The 14,063-nt window shown below is 38.5% G+C and overlaps 1 protein-coding gene across 1 annotated transcript in view; it reads right to left on the bottom strand.

Moving 5' to 3' along the window:
- HERC1 (HECT and RLD domain containing E3 ubiquitin protein ligase family member 1) overlaps positions 1-14,063 on the bottom strand; it is a 219,402-nt gene that overhangs the window by 183,092 nt on the left and 22,247 nt on the right. Inside the window, exon 2 of the mRNA XM_008568860.1 lies at positions 1,039-1,147. The gene's annotated coding sequence lies outside the window, so the exon portion shown is untranslated. The remainder of the gene's footprint in view (positions 1-1,038; positions 1,148-14,063) is intronic.

Here is a 14,063-nt window from a genome sequence, read left to right as displayed (position 1 = left end):
AACACCGAGGCTTGCGATCCCGTTGCCGGTCCCCGGTCCGGTACGGGGGCAACACTGAGGGTTGCGATCCGTTGCCGGACACGGAAAAAAGACAAAAGACAAAAAAAAAAAAAGAATTTAGGAGTAAATTTAATTTTATTTTATTTTCAATCAAACAGAAAAGGTTAACTTCAGAACTGAAATCAAGCTTTTTTCCTCCACTAAGTATTAAGCTTTGATAAACAAAGGTCTATCTTTTAAATTAATCTGAAGACAATTTATGTTTGCCCATTTGAACCATCAGTAAACACTGAAGGAATTTTTTTAAAAAATAAATTTAGTCCATTACTAAAGGTTATCATCACTTGTTACTGGCCAATGAATATTTTTGCCAACAATCACATCTGCAATGTTTTATATATTTTTTTCATTTAATATGTAGATAAGGGTACTGAAATGTGAGGAAATTCAGTAGTTTCTAACATCATTTCTCATTTCAAAAATTAGATTAAAATTTAAAATAAATTTATACACTTTACTGGGCACCTGTGACATTTCAGATACCTCATTTAATTATAAAAACCCATAGAACAGTTATTAATAACACTACATAAATTTCAAAAAAATTAAATAATTTGATAAGATCACACAAACAGTGGAGTCAGGACTTGAACAAAAGTCTCCAGATTCTACAATCCAATGCTATTTTCACTATTCCATAATATCACTTCCTGGAAAAACTAATTCTAAATGTGGGGTAGATGTGAATAAGAATCAAGTGTTGAAGGGCCGGCCCGTGGCTCACTCGGGAGAGTGCGGTGATGATAACACCAAGGCCACGGGTTCAGATCCCATATAGGGATGGCCGGTTAGCTCTCTGGTTGAGCGTGGTGCTGACAACACCAAGTCAAGGGTTAAGATCCCCTTACCGGTCATCTTAAAAAAAAAAAAAAAAAAGAATCAAGTGTTGAAGCTTGTCAAAATACACATGCCTAGCTCCCCAACCCAACCCCACTAAAGCACTTCTTTTGGAAAAGTGTGTGTCACTACTTGCCTTACCCGAGAGTCAGTGCGTTAGGATGAAATTCTCTCTTTGCTGCCCATTACAGTAGCTTCTTTACTCAGCTCCCTGATACCAGGTTCTCCACCACTCCAGTTCATCCTCTTTCTACAAGCCAAAATATAAAATTATTCTCTTACTTAAAGCATTCAGTGCTGAACCAGGTAAAAGTCAATCACTCTGCAGCAGCAATTGATTCATTATAATCAGGAATTAAGGTACTTTTCCAGTTTAGGGTCTTCTATCCTCTCCAACCTACCCCTTACATCATAGCTACCCTAACAAATTCTTACAGGTTCTTTAAAACACCAAGTGCTTTCAGGCCTTCAAACCACTGCTTCTATCCTCTTTTTCTTCACTTAGCGAAGTCCTTCCTCTTCATTCTTCAAATTTACTTTTAAAAAACCTTGCAGGGTCTTTCAGAACTTGAAAACTAGTGCTTTCTAGTTCTCTAACAGGTTGCCTTTCACTTTGAGTTGTAATTACTTAGAATTTTTTTACTCCCCTAATAGACCATCTCACTGATAGGCACCCCATCTTATTCAATTTTAATTCCCTAGCATGCAGCCTAGAACATCACAGTGTTTGTGAAATTAACTAATTAATTACAACTTCTTTCTAGATTTAAATAACTGTATATGAGTACTAATGTCAGTTTATTCTAAACTCTAAGCATTTAGTTGTTACATGCTATTTCTTACTTCAGTAGAAGTGTAAATAAAACATTTCACCACCAGGCCTGGGGGTTTCCCAATTCCAAACTCAAAGCAAGGGGGTCACAAATAATTTCTTTTTTTAAGTTGGCATATTTTCTAAGTATTAGCTCTGGAGCTTGCTTTTCAAGACGAGTTTCAGAACTAGATCATAACTGCACATTTAATTTTCAGATAAGTTAACTTCAAATCAGTCAATGACGTTATAAACTCTAATTTAGCAGAGATAGACTCTTCTCTTTCCTCAGTTCAGTTTCCAATAAATGATACATAAGTTTCCAATAAATGGCAGCTATTATCATCATTACTATTCCCCCGCTAACCAGAGATATAGTCACCATTCAAATAACATCTATATCCCACCCACAACCTCAAGTGTAGAAGTATAGAAGAACTTCTTGAGGCAGGACAGAAGATGGACACATCCCAGGAAGGCTGCTCATAAATATTCTGATTGGATTGGCACTAGCTGCCTCCTTGTTTTGCAGTTAATGAATCCATAATGAGCTGACAACAGCTTAACTACCCTACCAATCAACATGCTACACCTGGAACTCTGCAGTTTACAAAACTGCAGTGCCTGCACACAAAAGTGCAGATGACTAATATATGACCTTCCACCCATGATGCTAGACCAGAAAGGACAAAGTTAAGGGAAAAGTGACCCCACTGTGCATGATCAAAAACTTCAGAAGCTCAGGGACACATGACAGGAAGCTGTTGCAACCTTGCATCAGCCTGTTATGCCTTAATTACCCTAGATCCTCCCCATGGCCAAATATTCCTCCTGTTAGGATAGAGAAATGCCCTCATCCCAGAACAGCATTTAAACCCACCCCATAAGAATCCAGATGTGCTCCTCACTCATGAGGACACCTGTGCACCCTTCTGCGTATACTTTCACTTTGTAATAAAGCCCTATTGTTTCAGTGTTTTGACTCTGTCCCTCTTCCTTTCCTTTTGTCATAGAAGTGCTCGCTGCAGTGTAGACTCCTCTTGGTCCTGTGAAAGACTTTCCTTTGTGGTTTGACCATGAACCTGGAACTGCCATTCAGTAACACTTCTGCAAGTGTAGAAGAACTCAAATGTATATGGATTTTAAGTATAATATTGTTCATTGCTGCAAGTATTCAAAGGAGGCAATGATCCAGAAAATCCCTGGAAAAAAGTTAGGATCTCCATGAGTGGTGGTGGTCAGAGTTATTGAAGAACTAGGCTTTGAAAGCAAAGGAAAATATAGAATTTCAGGGAAGACGGAAGATGGAAGATGAAAGAACAATAAAATACTAGAAAATAATGGTAAGCACTTAAATTAACAAGGATAGCTGTGATACACTAAAAAAATCAATTGGAGTTCCTTGGGAAATTTGGGATAATTTAGCAGTCACATCCACATGTAATAGACTGTTTTAACTCAGAAACAAGACATGCTGGCATCATAAGAAGTAACAAAGTGACCTGGAGTCCTTCTTGTAACTGTTACCCTAGATTTCTGCATGAAGAATGTAACCTAGTAACAATCCAAAATCTATATAAAAATACTAGAAAATAATGGTAAGCACTTAAATTAACAAGGATAGCTGTGATACACTAAAAAAATCAATTGGAGTTCCTTGGGAAATTTGGGATAATTTAGCAGTCACATCCACATGTAATAGACTGTTTTAACTCAGAAACAAGACATGCTGGCATCATAAGAAGTAACAAAGTGACCTGGAGTCCTTCTTGTAACTGTTACCCTAGATTTCTGCATGAAGAATGTAACCTAGTAACAATCCAAAATCTATATATATGAACTAGCCAATAGAAAAACTGATGTAGTGATTAGAGGGCTTTCCTCTTCTCTCTCTCCTTTGATTCTCCTTTGTGTGATTATAAAATGCTGAGCTCTGCTGGCCCCTTTCCAAGTGCATTTCACAGGGTAACCTGACCTATGCATTTCTTGGCTGCAGTGGTCATTATTGGCTCAATAAACTCCATGCTTCTATGTTCGGCCCCAGTTTCTTTTAGGTCAACAGCTGCAAGCAAGATCAAAAGTGCAGACAAGCCAGAAGAGGTCAGAGAATTTCTGTGAGCAGGTTTCAGGAGCCATTCCTAAGTCAAGCTCAAGATGTGGTGAAACCAAGACACAAATCTGTGGCCAAGAAAGGTAAAAGATCTGTAATTTTTATATCGTGGAATTTTCACATAGGACAACATGCATATTTTTGCATATGTCTATAACTCCTTAAATGGTCCTCAAATCTATCCATATGTCACCCTTTTCACTACCAGGACCCTTGTCCAAGCTACAATCATCTCACATCTGGACCACCACAATAATCTCCTAAATGACTTCCTGCATCCTCCTTTGCCTCCCTAGCCAGAGCAGTACTTTAAAAAACAAACCTGATTGTGTCTCTCCTGCTTTAAAGTCCTTTGGAATATCATATCTGAGATTTACTTCAAAATAATACATGAGGCAGGAAAATTGATGGGGGCATAAACAAAATAAAAGTGGTCATGAGTTGATAACTGTTAAAACTGGGTGTGAGGAAAGATTCTCCCCATTTATGCATATGCTTAATATTTTTCTATAGTAAAAAGTTAATAAAGTCTATTTGAAAGAGGAAAAAAGTTTTAAAATTTTCAGAAGCTTTTTAATAGTTTTAACCTAAAGAACACAATCTCTCCTCTTGCCCAAAAGGTCAAGAGCTGACCTTTCCCCCTTGCTCTCCCTTCTATAGCTACACCTGAGATCCTTCAATTCCTGGAAGGAACCATGCTCCTTTGTATTTGAGGACCTTCATATATCTACATTCCCTCTACCCAGAGCCTGCCTTCTCCATCACACCCTCTTTCACCAAGTTAATGTCTAGTCACAAGATTTCAGTTTAAACAGCCCAAAACCAGGGACATATTAGGTACTCAGCAGTAATACTACTAACTGAATTAAATGCCACTTCCTCAGGGAAGCTATCCCTGACTGTAACCATATGAGATCAGGTCCCTCTTTTAAACTGCTCACACAGCACCCAGTACTTTACCTTCAAAGCACCTTGCACAGTTTGCAATCACATACTATTTGTGGGATTACTTGTTTAATGTCTATCTGTAGCATAATAATAAATAAATAAATAAATAAATATATATATATATATATATATATATATATGGTCTTTGTCCTCAGTTCCTAACAGAGTTTCTAAAACCCTTGGAATTTCCTGAGTGACAGGATAATAGGAGCATCTTTTGTTATTCATGACAAGCCCCTTTCAACCACACCAGAGTTTATGCTTATGAAGTGACTGTTCCCGAGCCCCTTGATAGTTTCAGGATAGAGGCTGGTTGCCAGAGGAACCAACCAAGTGATTAGAGGGTTGGAACTTTTAGCCCCACCCCTAGACCTCTGGGGAGGGAAGAGGGGGTGAAGACTGAGTTCATGACCAACAGCCAACGATTTAATCAATCCTGCCTAAATCATGGAACCTCCATTAAAACCCCAAGACAGACACTGGAGAGCTTCTGGATTGGCGAACATACTGAGGTGCTGGAAGGGCAATGTACCTGGAGAAGCCACAGACACTCCACATTCCCTCCCCCTATATCTTGCCCTATGCTTCTCTTCCATTTGGTCATTCCTGAGTTGTATCCTTTATTAATAAACCATTAATAGTAAGTAAACTGTTTTCCTGAGTTCTGTGAGCCATTCTAGCAAATTCTAGCAAATTATTGAATGAGGTGGGGGGGGTATCATGGGAACCCCAGTCTGTAGCCAATTTGGACAGAAGTGTGGGTAACCAGGGGGCCTAATACGTATGACTGGCATCTGAAGGGTAGTCTGTGGGACTCGACCCTTAAATCTGTGGAATCTGATGCTACTATCTCTGGGTATTGCAGGATACCCAGCTGGTATCTGGAGAGTTGGAGAATTGATTGGTATGAGGAAGAAATCCACATATTTGGTGTCAGAAACAGCACAGACCATCTCTCACAATAGTCTATAAAAGTCCACGAGGGCAAAGACAGTGTCGATTTTGCTTTTACACCCAGAGCTAATTAGCATAGTTAAGGCACACAGAGGGACCTCAATAAAGATTTGTTTAATTAAGCTGAACAATAGGACTATGTAGTTCACTATTCATATCGAATATAATTTAAGTGTACTTCCTATCTAAATAGTGATAATAATAAAAAAAAGCTATTTTCTTTTATCAGGTGTTTAATTTTGTTTATCTAAACACTGATAATTTGTATGGTTTAATTAGTAAGAGTGCCAAAATCAATCAATCAACCTAATGAAACCCTCTAGAAGGAAAGTACTAATAGAGATATTATCTTACTCTGAACTGATATAATGAAAGAAAGTCAAAGTATGATGGTACCACAGTGGACATACCCCAGGATTCTGTCTTCAGTCCATTTCTGTCTCTACTTCTCAATGTACATATATTTTTAAATTCCAGCCACTCCCAAGGCTTTTACCTACCGCTCATATACTAATAATTCCACTCCAAATTTCTCTCCATTAAGCTCCCAGACTTGAATATCCACTAACATGACATAATTACTTGGATATCCCAAAGGAATCTCAAATTCAATATGTTTAATCTACCACCCCACCCTCCACCCACACAGTGCTTAGAGATGCATAAAAGAAGAATGTTCAATAAGGAACTATCAAGGGCATTTCTGGAATTACAGGAGGGAAAGTCTATTTACAATGCTCTGCAAATGAAATGTCAGTGCACACTGTAGTCCATCCAGCTTTCCAAACTCCTGCCACAAGTACTTCCCTTTTGGAGGGTTTTATTAGGCTCAATGACTGATTTTGGCACTCTTATTAATTAAGCCATACAAATTATCAATGTTTAGCTGCACAAAATTAAACACCTGATAAAAAAGAAAAAGCTTTTTTTGTTATGTTCACTATTTAGAAAGGAAGTACACTTAGAAAAGAAAAAGACTTGCTGAGTTTGCTGGCAAATTGTTTTGCTACATCAATAATGAGAACTAGTCAAATAAACCAGGAAGCAGACATGCTTATTCAGCAAGTAAAGAACTATAGATGAAATCGAATCAAACTAATGGGTTTTCACTTGTATTCTAGAACCACCAATCCAGAATCCTGATGAACCAGCTAAAAAGTGGCAAAGAAAAAAAAAAAAAAAAAACTGTTGTTTGGGGTTTTTTTCAAAATTTACAGTAATAATTTATACCACTAAAAGTCAATTGTTCTTTTTTCCCTGCTGGTTCAATGCACAAATCCAAATTTAATTGCATACGTAAATTACCAAATTCACCAGTGAAAATTAAGATTAGAAAATCTACCAAGAGACTAGAAAAAAAAGCCAATTAGCACTACCACTGCCTTTCTAAAACTGAAATAAATTACAGAAGCTGAAAGATTTGAGCAAAGGGGTTCCTACAAATGAGTTCTTATAATAGTTCCTACAAGTGAGTTTATCAGTTTCTGAAGCTTTCTAGCATTGTGTAGGTGAAAAAAGCAGTAATAGCAGCACATTCATAGAGTACTTTCTGTGTGGCAGGAACTGTGCTAAGCCCCTTACATGTATGATCTTATTTAATCTTCAGAACAACTCTATGAAACAGGTGCTCTTATTATCCCCATTTGCCTGGAAAGGAAATGGATACAAAGAGAGGCTAAACAGTAATGATTCAAACCAAAGCAGTCTGGTATCTGACCTCTTAACCACAAAATCACACTACTTATCATGATCATGGTGGTTTCACATGTCTATATCACCCTAAACTTTAAAAATTAAAAACCTCATAAGGTTTCAATGAATCAGTTGCCAATTCAGTTCATTCTTAGAATCCTGTTGCTATGACAAAATATGTTCTTCCTACCTTCTCTGAAGATCACTAAATTATCTCAATCAGGTAACAAACAAAACAAAACAGAACAAAGCAAAACACTTCACAGTCCTCATTAGAAACCTGCAGGGCAGGGCCGGCCTGGTGGCACACTGCTACAGTGCGCCGCTTGGGAGCGCGGCGGCACTCCTGCCGAGGGTTCGGATCCCACATACAGACCGGTTCCCGCTCACTGGCTGAGCGAGGTGCGGGCGCAGCACCGAGGGTTGCGATCCCATTGCCGGTCCCGGTCCGGTACGGGCGCGACACTGAGGGTTGCGATCCATTGCCGGACACAAAAAAAGACAAAAAGGAAAAAAGAAAAGAAAAGAAACCTGCAGGGCAGAAATGCAAAGGACAGGGAACATAAAAACAATTCTGATAGAGAACAAAGTTGGAGAATTTACATTATCTAACTTTAAGGCTTATGATAAAGCTACAGTAATCAAGACAGGTGATACTGGCATCTAGATAGTGATATTTGTATCAAGACAGATCAACCTAACAGAACTGAGAGTCCAGAAACAGATCCACACATACATGGCCAATTGATTTTTAACTAACGTGCCGAGGCAGTTTAAGGAGAATCTTTTCAAAAAAGGGTGCTGGAACAACTGGATATGCATATAGGAAAAAAAGTGAATCTTGACACTAATTTCATATAATATACAAAAATCAACTCAAATTGGTTCATAGACCTAAATGTAAGACCTAAAACTAAGAAAAAATTTCTAGGAGAGGGCCGGCCCGTGGCTCACTCGGGAGAGTGCGGTGCTGATAACACCAAGGCCCCGGGTTCAGATCCCATGTAGGGATGGCCGGTTCGCTCACTGGCTGAGCGTGGTGCTGACAACACCAAGCCAAGGGTTAAGATCCCCTTACCGGTCATCTTTAAAAAATAAAATAAAATAAAATAAAAATTTCTAGGAGAAAATCTTAGCAACCCTGGGTTAGGTAAGATTTCTTAAATAGGACACAGAACATTGATAAACTGAGCTTGATCCAAATATAAAACTTCTGTCCTTCAAAAAACACTGTTAAGAAAATGAAAAGGCAAGCACCAAACCTGAAAGAAACTATTTCCCAAATATATATCCAATAAATGACTTATATATCAAGAATATATAACAAGAACGCTTACAACTCAATAATAAGAAAACTGAATTTTTAAGATGCGCAGACACTTCACCAAAGATATATAAATTGCCAAATAAACATACAAAAGGATGTTCAACATCATTAGTTATTAGGGAAATGCAAATTAAAACCACAATAAGAAATCATAACAAACCCACCAGAGTGTCTAAATTTAAAAACATACACAATACCAACTACTGGAGAGAATGTGGAGCAAACTAGAACTCTCATACACTGCTGGTGGAAATGGAAAATGGAAAACTGGCAGTTTATTATAAAGATTATTATAAACATACAGTGTACTTACCATATATGCAACAATTCCACTCCTCAGGATTTGCCCAGAAAAATGAGAATATGTGACTACATAAAGACTTGCACATGAATATTCATAGCAGCTTGACTCACAATAGCCCAAAACTGGAAACTCAAATGTCCATCAGTTGATGGATAGGTAAATTATAGTATATCCCACACAATGGTATGCTATTCAGTAATAAAAAGGAATGAACCACTGATAAAAGCAACATCGATGAATTTCAAAAGCATTACACTAAGTGAAATAAGCCAGACACAAAACAGCTATGTAACTATGCTTCCACATATATGAAATTCTAAAAGAGGCAGAACTATAGGGATAGAATGCAGATCAGTGGTTGCCAGTAGCTCATACATGGAGAAGGCTAACAGCAAAGAGGTACAGAGGAACTTTTTGAAAATGATGAAAATGGACTGTATTATGCTTGCTGGGGTATTACATGACTATATATGTTTGTCAAGATTTGCCAAATTGTTCACTGAAAATGGTGAGTTTTGGAGGACGGGGACCTGAGGAGCCAAGGGCAGCCCCTGCCAACAAATAGAAGAGCATGGGGAACAGTTGCATGTGCCACTGTGTAGATGGTCTGCCACAGCCACCACTGCCCCAAGGGTGGCCTGCCATCGCTGCTGCTGCAAGGACGGCCTGCTGCCAAAGCAGCAGCCACCACCACTGTGCAGGTGGCCCGCCAACCACTTGACTGCACTGACACAAGGAGCATCACCAGAGCCTGGGAAAAGAGGTGAGTGAGCACAGACCCACAAACCAGTGGTCCAATCCACAGGGGGGAATTACACTACCCCTCACTTTAGAGCACCTGGGTGTGAGAAATACACACACAGCCCATGCAGCTGCCTTGATCTGGGGAGAGACACGTGCAGAAGCCCCAGAGAATGCAGAAACCTGGGATAGCTACATAGAGTAAGGAAGAAAACCTCCAGCCACCACCAACCAGCTCCCAAATGGGCGAAGTAAGGACCCAGGAGGAGCTTCTGCCTATAGAACAGAGAAACCTCATCCAGGATCACCCATTCAAACTAAGGAGCTCCAGTATACCCCAATGAACGTACCATGGTCACAGAACACTAGCTGAGATGCCAAAAAACCTACCCAAGGACACCCGCCCCAGCCAAAGAGTGACAGGGCAACTAGGTGCTTCTCCCAAGAACTCAAGAGCTAGCCCAGGTACTTGACAACCCAACACAATGTCATTAACCTCAGTAAGAAATCACTAAGTGCCCCAGTGCCTAGGCCACAGAGGCACTCACACACAACTCCAATATTGAATATGGCTAAAGTACTCACACATAGAGACTACACTTGTGTGTCTACCCAGAACCAATACTAAAGCACCCTATTCAATGGTCAATATAAAACACATCTACAGGAAGAAGTCTCTCTCCTCAAAGCCCACTCCAGAGTAACAGAAGAAGCAACTGCTCTACCAGATGACCAGACACCAACTTAGAGAAAACAAGAAAATATGACACCAAAGGAATACAATAATTCTCAAGTACAAGACCCATAGAGCAGGAAACTCTTGAAATGACTAAAAAGGAATTCTGAGCAACAATCTTAAGGAAACTCAATGAGATACAAGAAGACTCTGAAATGAGAAAAACGACACAACAAAATGAGAAAAATTATCCAGGATACAAAGGAGTAAATTTACAAACAGATTAATACCTTAAAAAAGAGATTAATACCTTAAAAAACTCCAGGGACTGAAGGATTCATTCAATGAAATAAAAAATACAACTGACAGCTTAAGCAGCAGGCTAGAGCAAGCAAAAGAAAGAATTTCTGATCTTGAAGACAGTCTTCTTAAAATAACCCAGGTGGATGAAAGAGAAAAAAATTTTTAAAAAAAAAATCTAGCAGACAACCTTAAGCACATAAACATCCAAATCATGGGTGTTCCAGAAGGGGAGGAGAAAAGAAAAGGTATTGGAAACCTATTCAGCGAAATAATAAACTTCACAGGTACAGGGAGATTCTACAAAAAAACTCTTAGAGCTGATAAATGATTTCAGTAAAGTTGCAGATATAAAATCAACACGCAAAAGTCAGTAGTGTTTTCATACTCCAATAAAGAACTAGCAGAAAAAGAAACCAAGAAAGCAAGCCCATTTATAATAGTCAGCAAAAAAATAAAATACCTAGGAATAAAGTTAACCAAGGAGGTGAAAGATGTCTACAACGAGAACTACAAATCACTGCTGAAAGAAATTAAAGAGGACACAAAAAGATAGAAAGACATCCCATGCTCTTCAATTGGAAGAATTAACATTGTGAAAATGTCCATACTACCCGAAGCAACCTACAGCTTCAATGCAATCTCCATCAAGATACCAATGATACTATTCTTCACAGAAATAGGAAAAAACAATCATAACATTCATACGGAACAACAAAAGTCCCCGAGTAGACAGAGCAATCCTGAGCAGAAAAATAAAATAAAGTCAGAGGCATTACACTACCTGACTTCTAATTATACTACAAAGCTATATTAACCAAAATAGTATGGTACTGGCATAAAAACAGACACTCAGACTAATGGAACAGAATAGAGAACCCAGAAATCAACCCACATACTTATACACAGCTGATCTTCGACAAAGGCACCAAGAACATACACTGGGGAAAAAACTGCCTTTTCAATAAATGGTACTGGGAAAACAGGACATCCATATGAAGAAGAATGAAACTAGACCCATGTTTATCACAGCTCTATTAACAACAGCCAAGAGTTGAAACCAGCCTAAATGTCCATCAATGGACTAGTGGATGAAGAAAATGTGGTAATATTTACACAATAGAATACTACTCTGCCATTAAAAAAAATGAAATTCTGCCATTCGCAGCAACATGGATGAACTTAGAAAATTATGTTAAGTGAAATAAGCCAGGCACAGAAAGAGAAATACTGCATGTCTTCACTCATAAGTGAGAGCTAAAAAAAATAAAATAAAATAAAAAAGGAAGAAAGATACAACAATCACAATAATTTGTTGAACTTACAAAAGAGAGAACAGAACTGAGGTCACCAGAGGTGAGAAGGGGGGGGGGTGGTAGCGAGCAATTGGTAAAGGGCCACAAAAAAGTATTTCATTGTATAATGTTAAATATACTAATTATCTTGATTTGAGGATCACATATTGCACACAGGTATTCATATTCAATGCTGTACCCTACAGATATGTATGATCAATTATATTTCAATTTGTTTTTTTAAAGTGAGTTTTATTGTATGGTAATTATACCTCATCTGAGCTGAACAAAAACAAAAAAAAAAAACTCAACGGCTTGCAGACCCTTGCCTCCTCTTGTCCACTTAATGCTGGTAATCCCAAAAGTTCTGGGACCTTCTCTTTTTCTTCTCAGTATTTTTTTTTTTTTACATCGATCATTTCTGTTTATTGCTAAACCCACCTTCACCACACAGATACCTCCCAAATCTACACCACTGATCAGCATCTATGCAGAAAATCAGTCTTAGGTTTCCAAATGCCTGGTGACATCACCAAGTCAGTGCTTCCCACCCCAATTCACCATATCCAAAATTAACTTAATCTCTCCTAGCTTCTCTACCTCCTAAGGTCCCCCTAACCTCATTCCTACATCCTTACAAAACAAGCTCCTTCTGACACATCACTCTTAGGTACCCAGGGTCGAAACTGTAGAGTCTTCTTTGACTCAAGCCTTTCCCTTACATCCCAGCATCTTTTACACATTCCCACTGATCCCACCCTGCTGCAGCCTTCATAACCTGCCCTGGAAAACTACAATGGACTCCTAAGGATTCCCCCCATTCCAATTCATTCTACCTACTTCTCCCAGATTAATCTTCCTAAAGTTCAACTCTATCCAATTATGTCATGGTCCAGCTATTAAAAGGTTGATGGCTCTCCATTTCCTTCCAAACTGAATACAGACCATTATTGTGGATTTAAGTCCATCCAGCGAGAGCCAAGTTTGCCTTCCAACTTCATCTCCCACAACTCCCCTAAATAAGTCATAATCTTTAACAATCCGAACACTCCCACCTCTGTGCCTTTGTTCATGCTATTCCCTATAACTGAGAGTCCATACCTACCTAATCTTTACCTGTCAAAATCCATACTTTTCCTTCAATGACCTCTCTAAAAGGTGACTTCCCCATGAAGCCTTTCATGTTGTAATCACCCTACACTCTCCAATAAAGATTTGATCACTTCCTTCTCTAACTCTCATAACACTTTTGCTTATACATATATGACATGTATCATGCTCTTCCTGGTTTGTTATTATTTGTGTACTTTTCTTCATCACCACTCCCCCACCCACCCCATAACCAGACTCAATTCAAGCTTTTTAAGGCTGACACTCTGTCCTACTCTTTGTCCCTTTCAGCCACAGGCACTCTACCTTTCTCACTGCCAGGGCTCAGGAACTCTATAGAAAATCAATTAATTCTGGTATAATAAGTCTACAGAGAAATAATAAAATTAACTACAGTAGGAGCTATAAGGAAAAATCAGATAGTAGACTGCATTCTGCCTTTTTGTTTTAAATTTGAACTTTGACTGAAGAAAGAGTTTTTGTAAGACTCAAAATCCACTAAACCAAATCTTCCTACAATAGCATTTTCATTATAATACTCTCCTACTAAAAATTTACAATAATTTAGAATGGGTCCTGGGCTAGATATTCTCTTTTTTTTTTTTTTTTTAATTTTTATTTTGTCAATATACAATGTATATGATTATTATGGCCCATCACCGACACCTCCCGCCCTCCTCCCTCTCTCCCATCCCCCCCAAGAATGTCCTTTCCGTTTGCTTGTTGTAACAACTTCAAAAAAAAAAAAAAAAAGGATACAAAGCAGAGCACGGAAGGGTAGAGAACAGGTTTGGTTTAGGGGGATAGGGGCTAATAGAGAATATCTAGCCCAGGACCCATTCTAAATTATTGTAAATTTTTAGTAGGAGAGTATTATAATGAAAATGCTATTGTAGGA

This window comes from Galeopterus variegatus, unplaced genomic scaffold, assembly GCF_000696425.1.
Source record: "Galeopterus variegatus unplaced genomic scaffold, G_variegatus-3.0.2 Scaffold448, whole genome shotgun sequence".
Classification (NCBI taxonomy): Eukaryota; Metazoa; Chordata; class Mammalia; order Dermoptera; family Cynocephalidae; genus Galeopterus; species Galeopterus variegatus.
This window is presented reverse-complemented; position numbering and strand designations above follow the sequence as displayed.